Consider the following 9,200-nt stretch of genomic DNA (forward strand, 5'->3'; position numbering starts at 1 on the left):
CCTTCGACTGAAACTACCCTTTCAGATTCAACCCCTTCCATCTGCCTCCCGCGATTCAACCACCCAAAGCGCACCCATCCCAACCCTTGAACCAACACACACCACCGCAACACCTCCCAAAATGCCAAAGTGCCAATACCCATCACCAACCCACCCTAAAAATTCTACCCAACAGACCCAAATCCAAACCCGAATGGAGAGAGAGAGAGAGAGAGAGAGGTTGAGGTTGAAGTGTCAGGAGCAGCAAGAGTTGGTGTTTGGGGATGATCGGAGAAACACATTGAGGAGGATGTAGATGGAGAGTTTAGAGGGTTCTGGTGGAACCGTGGAGGTTCCAAAAATTTATGTTGAGTTTTAACTCTTTAAAACACATATACTAGTGTGAAATTGTTTAAAAAAAGGTAAAATTTGTCTATTATAAATTAAGGATATTTTAGTAATCATACTAGTTTTCATTCTAATTGAAGTGAATTAGTAAACAATTTATATAGATTCAACATCATTTCGACTTCAATTCCAGACAATTTTAGTAAACAATTTTAACAGAAATCTGATTCTGATTCCACATCATTTCAATTCCTTCTCAATTCAATTTCTCTCAATTTGATTACGAATTAGTAAATATGCCCTTAATGTTCTGCAACCCGGTTATGGGACCCATTTATACAAAAATAACTCGGTGGAGGGGAAGAAAGAAGATGATCTCATCTTCTTCTTTTTTTTTTTTTTTCCTTTTTTAAAAAAAAAAATTATAGTATAATATAATAATTTAGAAATATAGCCATTTTAAAGACCAATTATTGAAAGATAGCCTACATCTTTTATATTTTATAAAGCTAACCAAAATTAGAGTTGAAATGACTTAAATTATCCTTAACTTTCTCTTCCACTCCTGGCTCCTGGCTCCTGTTGTTGTCTTTGAACTCATCTCCAACTAAAACACTACCTCTAAACTTCTCTTTACCCAGATGCAATTAAACCAAGTGATCACGCCAAGCACTAGCTCCATATGAATCTCCTCGGCGCGCCTCCAATGATTATCTGACGAAGACTCCCTCTGATCCCACCTCCTCTCTTCCGATTTCCCTCCTCATTTTTTCCTTGATTACCTCCCCAAATTCATCAACCTATAAATCCCTCTACAAAATCAGGTAAAAAGATTTGATTTTTTTTCTTGTATTATTTTGGGTTTATATTCAGCTACCACTTTAATATGTAAATTAAAAAATTCAGCTACAATATGAGAAAATAGCGTCCCATCGGACGGCGGTGTTGAGGAAGGAGAGTCAGGTTGTAGAACGGTATTTTAAGCTCTGGGATATGGAGACTCGATTGCCTGAAAAGACACAAAATGTGAAAAACTCTTTCTGAGCTCTCAAATAATCTGAGCAGGATCTGGTTCTTCTGGGAAAACACATTTTGAGGATATAATAGTACTTTTATATCAAATTATGTTTATAATTATCATAAACATAAAAAAATAGCTATAATTCTATACAGGATTTAAATTTGGGTTATTTTTCTAATTTTTTTTTGGTTTGTGGATCAAGTTATATGTCACATTAGCACACAAGAGTTTTTTACAGAATTGTGACTGAAGTACTATATTGATTTGCGATGCTCATTTTCAAAAACTACATTGATCGATTTTCAATTCCAATAATCATCTTGATATAGTAGATTAATTTCGAGAACCATTTATAATAAAAAACCCAAAATTGTATATAAGAAAAGGTTTGACAATATCCTAAATTTATAAAATATATGTTATTACATTCTAAAAAACCGAAATAACTCCAATCCAGAAAATTTCAAATTTGAAAATTCCGCTCCAATCCGAAATTTGTATAACAAAAATGGGAAATATTGTTTCTAACCAATCCTTCCAAAACTCACCCATAATTAAATATTTACATGAGATCTTAAAAATGGATTTCTAATTTCACGGCATGTGTACAAACTAAGCATTTGCATAAAGTTAATTATCACTTAAAATAGTCATACGTCTTGGCTTTATCATGCGCGAAATTAACATGGGTTGGTAACACATCTTAGGCAAATAAATAGGGTTCATAAGTCTATTTAAATGGAATATGTCATGAGAATAATCTAGTCAAAAGATTTGGTAAGTGCGGTATGGTGGTGGGCTGTTCTCAATTATAAATTCAATTAAACCTTGGGCTGCCTCTATATTAGGCCGGGCATGAAAAGTTGAAAACCATGAAATCAAGAAACCAAACCATAACAAAAAAAACAACCCATAAAAACCAAGTTTACCAAAAAATTGAACTTTATTCTAAGAATTGAGTTGAACCGATTCAGATCGGTTCCACACTTCTTCTCTCTCATTTTTTTCTTAGCCTCTCCCCCCCCCCCCACCCCCCACCCCCCACCCCACAAATACATTATCACCCTATCTCCCTTTTCCTTTTCCTCTCCCAGTTCTTCTTCCTCTTTTTTGTGAGTGAAACGCGTGGCAAGAGAGCTAGATCGACTCGCAAACTATTGAAAGGTGAACAAACGATCGACGTGCTTTCTCTTTTTTCTCTCTGCTTACACGTCATAAATCTTACATGGCATGAACTTCACAAGTTTGTTGTTTGCAGGTTTGTTGTTGAAATAGTAGGATCAAGAAGAAGAATATATAAAATTTTGGTTCCAAATCAGAAACTGGTCAAATCAAACCGGAATCGTTGTAAAACGAATGGTGCGCTTTATAAATAATTTTTAATATAACAGGACCGAACTGAACTGGTTAAATTAATTTAATTTCAATTTCAATTCAAGGAGTAAACTAGACCAAATCAGATCGTCCCACCCCCACTTAATACGGAGGATAGAGATTTACATGACACCGAAACACGTAATGTGGCGGTGTTTTAAACCAATTATGTGTTAACATGTTCCGTCAAATGACTAGTTTGAGTCATCATCCCATGACATTCCTGCTTCATAGAGAGAGTTTTTCTTCGTCTTGGTTAAAACAAACCTTTGTTTTATCATTGCTCTTGGACTTCGAACGTAATCTTTTTTTTTTCTTTCTGAAAAAAGGGTAATGCTAGGGAGACTTTGTAAACTAAATGATATAAAAGTTGATGGTTGGATTATTTCTTAAGTGTTGATTAACGTGCTTATTTCTTATTGGTGACATATCATTTAGCTTGAAAATTTAGTCTACCTTCCATTACCCCAAAAAAATTACAGCCATGTTACACCTTGGACTTGATTTTTGCTCCACTTTGGTGGAATTTCATCTATTATGTCAAATTGACGTTAAATATGATGACATGTAAGGGTATACTATATTTTTCGCCTAATTAGTACCTTTAGATGAAAGCAGATCATCTCCTAATCTAGACATCCGGAGCCCAAGGATCCAATAATCCTGACCTTTAAAACGGATCCTATTGCCAAAAGCAAAGAACTTATTGAAAACTTTTGAAAATTATAATAGTTTTTTACTGTAAGATCCAATTTTAAAGGCCAGGATTAGTTGATCCTTGGGCTCCGAATGTCTAGATCTGGAGAGGATCTACTTCCCTTTCAGACCACTAAAGCTGTCAAAACAGCCAACCAGAAGCTACCACGTGGTCCCTTCCCACGTCCTCAACTCCCACGCTTCTCTTCTTCTTATTCTCCAAGCTGGCTTTGAAGGCTTCAAAGGTTTGGAGCTCCTCCAATGGGAGATTGGAGATGATAGTCTCCAAAAGCTCTTTGTTGACTCTTCAAAGCTAAACATGATGATACGTCGGGGACAGAGGAAGAAGACAAAGGCTTTTGATTCGTTCTCGAAATTCTAGGAATAAATTGCTTGATGCCGCCATCGTTCTCACCACTTATCCTCCCTCTTCGCCATGAATTAAAACTACAAATTAAGAGCTAGCATATGAGATTTGATTTGATGGGTTGAGATTTGCAAGCAGTTTGCAAGGTCTCCAACATCTTCTTGGGCGAGATCCAAGCTTTGCAGTTTGCACCTCACCATCTCCAACTTATGAGATAAAGTTTAAAATATAAGCTTTAAATTTCCTCCAAACCATCTCTAACCATTGGGTTAAAATAAGTCTTGCGGAAAATATATATCTTTAGGCTAGATTCCCCCCAAAAATTAAGCCTAACTTAAATTATTTTGGACCCACCAAACTATCATATTTCAAACTTTTTTTTTGGTTTTTTACTTATAATCCAACGGATGTGACTTAATAAGATCAAACCTAACGGTAAAAGATTTGACGACCCAAAATTAAATCTAACGTCGAAAATAATTTCACTTAAAACTTTATAATACCTAAGTATTTGTATGATTTTTAATTATTTATCGAAATTTAAATATTTTTAGGTTAAAATGTTCATAAAAATAAATTAGGATAAACTACATAAATTAAATCATTATTTAATAATTGTTGGCTAAAATTTTAAGCCATAACCATTGAAGGAGAAAACCAGTTTTTGGGTTATAGCTTAAATTTTTTTGGCTTAAATTCTTAAGCTTTATCCCCAGAAGTTGGAGATGGTCTAAAAAACATAAAAGCTTTGAGATTAGACCTGGCATCCGTGTCGTGTTTTTCGTGTTCGTGTCATTTTTGTGACATACCTGATATTTTAACGAGTCGTGTCGTGTGACACCCGTTAATATAAATGGGTAATATGACCGGACCCAAAATTGACCGGTTAATATTATCAAGTAATATGACTCGACCAGACCCGTTAAAGAAAATATATTTTAAATCAATAATTAATGAAAATGAAAACATAATTTGACCCAAAAAAAATGAAGAACATAATACTAAATTAGTATATGCATACTATATCATCACAATAATATTACTTCAAAACATAAAAAAAAACATTTGTCTTTCAAGTATTACATACTCCAAAATATGAGCCTAATGAAAACATTAGTACATTACTACAAAATACCAAATGTTCAAGATATGCAAAAAGAAGGGAGTTGTGTTTCGTAAGACTTGGAGGGTTTTAAAAATCTAAATGACCATGTAACCATCGTCTAAACGTAATGATGCAATCACGAGCGTTTATATGAGATTTCACATGTTTTGTACGTTAATGATTATGAACTTAGTTTATTTTGAACTCCCTTAAAAAATAATATTCATGAGGGTTTATGACACACCCCTACTCGGAATGTCCACTAGGACTCCGAATCGAGCTGTGTTGGCCTACACCTGGAATGTGACAAAGCCATAAAGTGAAGTGATGTGGAAAATGTGAATCAATTTAAACCTAAAAGTGCCTAAATACAAGAGTGTGCTGGTGAGCGGGATTGAACCCTGTCAGAATGAAATGAGAATTATACCATCGGAGGTAGTCTCCAATACCAGATTTGCCAATAATCCTCGTCGATACAAAAGTTCAGCTGCTAAACCTAGAGGGGCGAAAAACAAAGGTGAGTGGGCCTAAAAATAAAGTTGTATAAAAACCTTTTCGAAAACATAATAACCTCTCACTGTAAAACAAGTATAGTTTCCAAAACATACATACTACGTATAGTATAAAAATGCTTACCAAATCCAGCAATATTTCAAGGATGACATGAAGGATTATTTTGTGAAAACATGTTCATTTGAGCAACATCATATAGCATGCAATTAACAATTAAAGGCGGAATCATGCTTGCATGCACTCAAAAACAAAACATTACCCATGAAATTCAAAGCCTAGTAGATTGGTGAACCAAGAATCAACTCAAAAACAAAGTGAGTTGATAAATATACCTTTGTAGATTCCTCTTTGCATAAGCAAAGGCTAATCACCCAAAGAGATAGGGCCTTCATTCCTTGCTTCTTAGATCCATGGATTTGGATGGAAGAATAGGTTCTCCAAGTTCCCAAAATTGAGAACCTCTAAGTCTCTTCACCAAGGTTAGATTGTAGAAGAAATGAGTGACCTTGGAGTAGTAGGATTGCTAGATGTACCCTCCAAGGTGACCTTCCTCCTAGAGAGAAAAATGAGAAACATGTTCTCTCTAATTATCTCCAAAAAGAAGCCTTAATGAATTTTAGGCTATAAAGTCATTTATATAGTCACTTCTTTAAGTGACCTAAACAACCAAAACCCTAATTCATCACACACATGGCCGGCCATTTAGGGAATTTTGGGCTTTTGGGCCTTAATGAATCTTTATTCATTAAATTGTCATACAACTTAAGTTAATGGGCTTGACGTTCGAAGCCCATTGGGCCTTAAGGTCCAAAACTATCCCGAAGTCTTTAACGAACTTATTCGTTTGATTAATTAACATATTAATTAATCCTTACCATAAATAATTAAACCATTTAATTATTCTTACTCATCTCCATTGTTTCTTCAATCTTCACCTTTTATGGTGAGCGATCTATTAGGTCCCTTTTAGCGAGGTAGTGGGCGATTAAAACCATTTTACATCGATTGTAAATTGAAACTATTTTCAATTCTCCCTTTAGTGATTACACACGTTTAGGGCTTCCACAAACCATGAGTGACACCTAGCAGCATATCATGGTTACCCAAGCTAATCAGAAGAGGTGGAGAACCTATTCAGTTTGAGATTACAAATGCAATACGGTCTTTCTCTAATCTAATACTCTTGACCACATTGTTTGGTTTGATAGTTTATTTGCTCATGTCTACTATCCAATGTGTGTCTTGTGCTTATATGATTACCTTGAATGTGATTCGGAACGCATTCCCTAATCTCATTCATACTCTGGCCAGAGATTCAAATCATATCATAGAGTATTCTCCTTCAAGCGGTTTGAAGGTTAGAGATCCCTTGTTGCACATTCACTTGTCTCCATAGCTAAGTCGCTTGACCCCAACGATGCCGTGGACACCCCGATGGGATGACTTTGACATAATCAAAGATCAAGGTCTTAACCACAAGACAACTATGATGCCTCAGGTCAAAGGACTAATTTGCATTATCCCAAACATGAGTTCTCATGTGACATGGAATATGAGAACTCTTCTTTGATCGCGTTCAGTGAACTCATTCTCTATTGAGCACCTACCGTACTTGTCTTGATGTCACACACACCAATGATTCGAGACTAATCACTCTCCCTAAGAGAAGACATAGTACGTACCGATCTTGACGGACTGTCAATGCTCAATTGGCAATCCTATGATCAGGAACGTTTAGAATGTGTCTACGAAAGAATGGTCTCATGAATCTAACTTCATTAGATTGCATTCTCCCAATCACATATTCCTTGGACTTTATTGTTTAAGCATATAACATTTATATGAGACGGCTCAAACAATAATCTTTGCCCTTTATATGTAAAACTAGATTAGTTTAACATGTGAAATGTCCGTAAAGTATCATCACATGATTGGCTTTAGGGCACATTTCCAACAATCTCCCACTTGCACTAGAGCCAATCAGCTTGTTCATCATGATGATATCTCTTCTGTAGTCATTTCATAAATGGCTGAATAGTAGGCCTAGACAGTGGATATCTATATGTGTTATCCATAGAAGCAACTTTGAAAATAACGACGTCACCATTATACATGATTCTCAATCATGTGGTTCAGTCTCTCATTTGAGTTCGGATCTTGATGAGACCTTGATTCCCAGGCTTGAGCTATCACCCCATTAGTGTCAAACACTTTCTGGTTGAAACCGAATAGAGAGTTCATAAATGAACTTTCCCATCCAAACAACATTGTTGTAAACTTCTATATGGCAATATATCTTGCATTCATAATGGAACACACTAAAGTCATTACTTTAATGTTTCCATCCAAATATCTCTTTAGTCATAATAAAGAGATATCCGTTTATCTTTTCATTCATAATGAAGAAACATCCAATGATGGATTAGATTCATAATCTAATACATTTACGCTTCCATTACGTCACTTTGATTCTTCCTCGATCTTTGAGGAATTTATCCTTTAGTATTTCTTAAATACTTAAGGACTCACTTGACAGTTGCCATGGTTCTGATCCTGGGCTTGCACTGATATCGTCTTGTACCGTTCTAGGTACAACTCATATCAATGTTTTTCATACAATATGAAATACATAAATCACCTTTCTGCGTGTGCATAAAGGATTCAATTTACGCATTATTTCTTTGGGAGTCAAAGGGTACGTTCCCTTTGAGAAGAGCAACTTCTTAGTCTCACTAGAGTTGTCCTTCTTATTGAAGTTTATCATCATATGAGAAACTTCCTAGCATCCATTGTCTATTATTAGGGATTGATATAATCCAATTATATCATGAAATATATCATTATAGATTTCCATCCCATGTATATAGACTATATCTCCCTTATACATTCTATCTTCATATAATGTATTAAAGTCATAACTTTAACGAAGAAGTATTCTTTTCATTTCCAAAATTAATATATCATATATATTTAAATTTTTAGGAACATGATTAACTCCCACTAATCTTTTGTAAAACTAGTAAACAAAAGATTCATTTACATCTTTATGAGAAATCAAACGATTTGATCCTTTTTCTCATAAAATGCAAATAGCTCCCACTATCTTGCTAAGATCCATGATGGATGGATCTCTACAACTTACATGTCTTGTGATTTATAGTTTTAGACATATTATCAAGACTATCTTAATAATGGTTTCGGAAACCCATATTATGTCCAAACATTGAATCACCATTTAGTTGTAGCTAGCAATCTTCGAATTAATTGAAACTAAGACTACGTCAAAAATGGTTCCTTTAAAGTCAACTATTCTCTTTGATTGTAGTCACCTTAAGTTACCAATTAGCTATGAAGGTTTCATTATTTCGAGTCAAATGGTACTTTACCATTTCCTTGAGTATATATCGTCTATGCACTCAATGTAGTCATAAGGATTTTTATTCTTATTTCTTTCGAATTAAGAGATGCAACTCTATGACATAGTCATAAAGTTCAAAACCATTTAACTGAGACGGTTTATAAATCCTTATTGACTACCTTGGAGCTTGATGTATAGGAACTAGGTTGTTATATTTGTTGATTACTTTCTTGTCTCTCAAAGAACCCATTCTTTGAGTTCTATCTCTCGTTCATTTGCTTTTAGGCAAATCACATTGTAGAATTACAATGAACTACCCAACAAAACAACATTTGTTAGTTGGTTTATAGAAGTGATATCCAAAAGTTAATTTAAGGATATCCCACAAGATTGTTATCAAACAAATATTGCTTGTTAGCACACAACCCCAAATCTTTAA

The 9,200-nt window shown here is 34.8% G+C and overlaps 1 long non-coding RNA gene across 1 annotated transcript; it reads left to right on the forward strand.

Annotated features, from left to right (window-relative positions):
• The first annotated feature begins 857 nt into the window (after positions 1 to 857).
• Positions 858 to 1,280, forward strand: LOC126591845 (uncharacterized). Its single transcript, XR_007612522.1, has 2 exons — positions 858 to 1,151; positions 1,234 to 1,280. It is a non-coding gene; the product is annotated as an uncharacterized LOC126591845 (long non-coding RNA).
• The last annotated feature ends 7,920 nt before the right edge of the window (positions 1,281 to 9,200 follow it).

Source organism: Malus sylvestris, chromosome 12 (assembly GCF_916048215.2).
Source record: "Malus sylvestris chromosome 12, drMalSylv7.2, whole genome shotgun sequence".
Taxonomy (NCBI): Eukaryota; Viridiplantae; Streptophyta; class Magnoliopsida; order Rosales; family Rosaceae; genus Malus; species Malus sylvestris.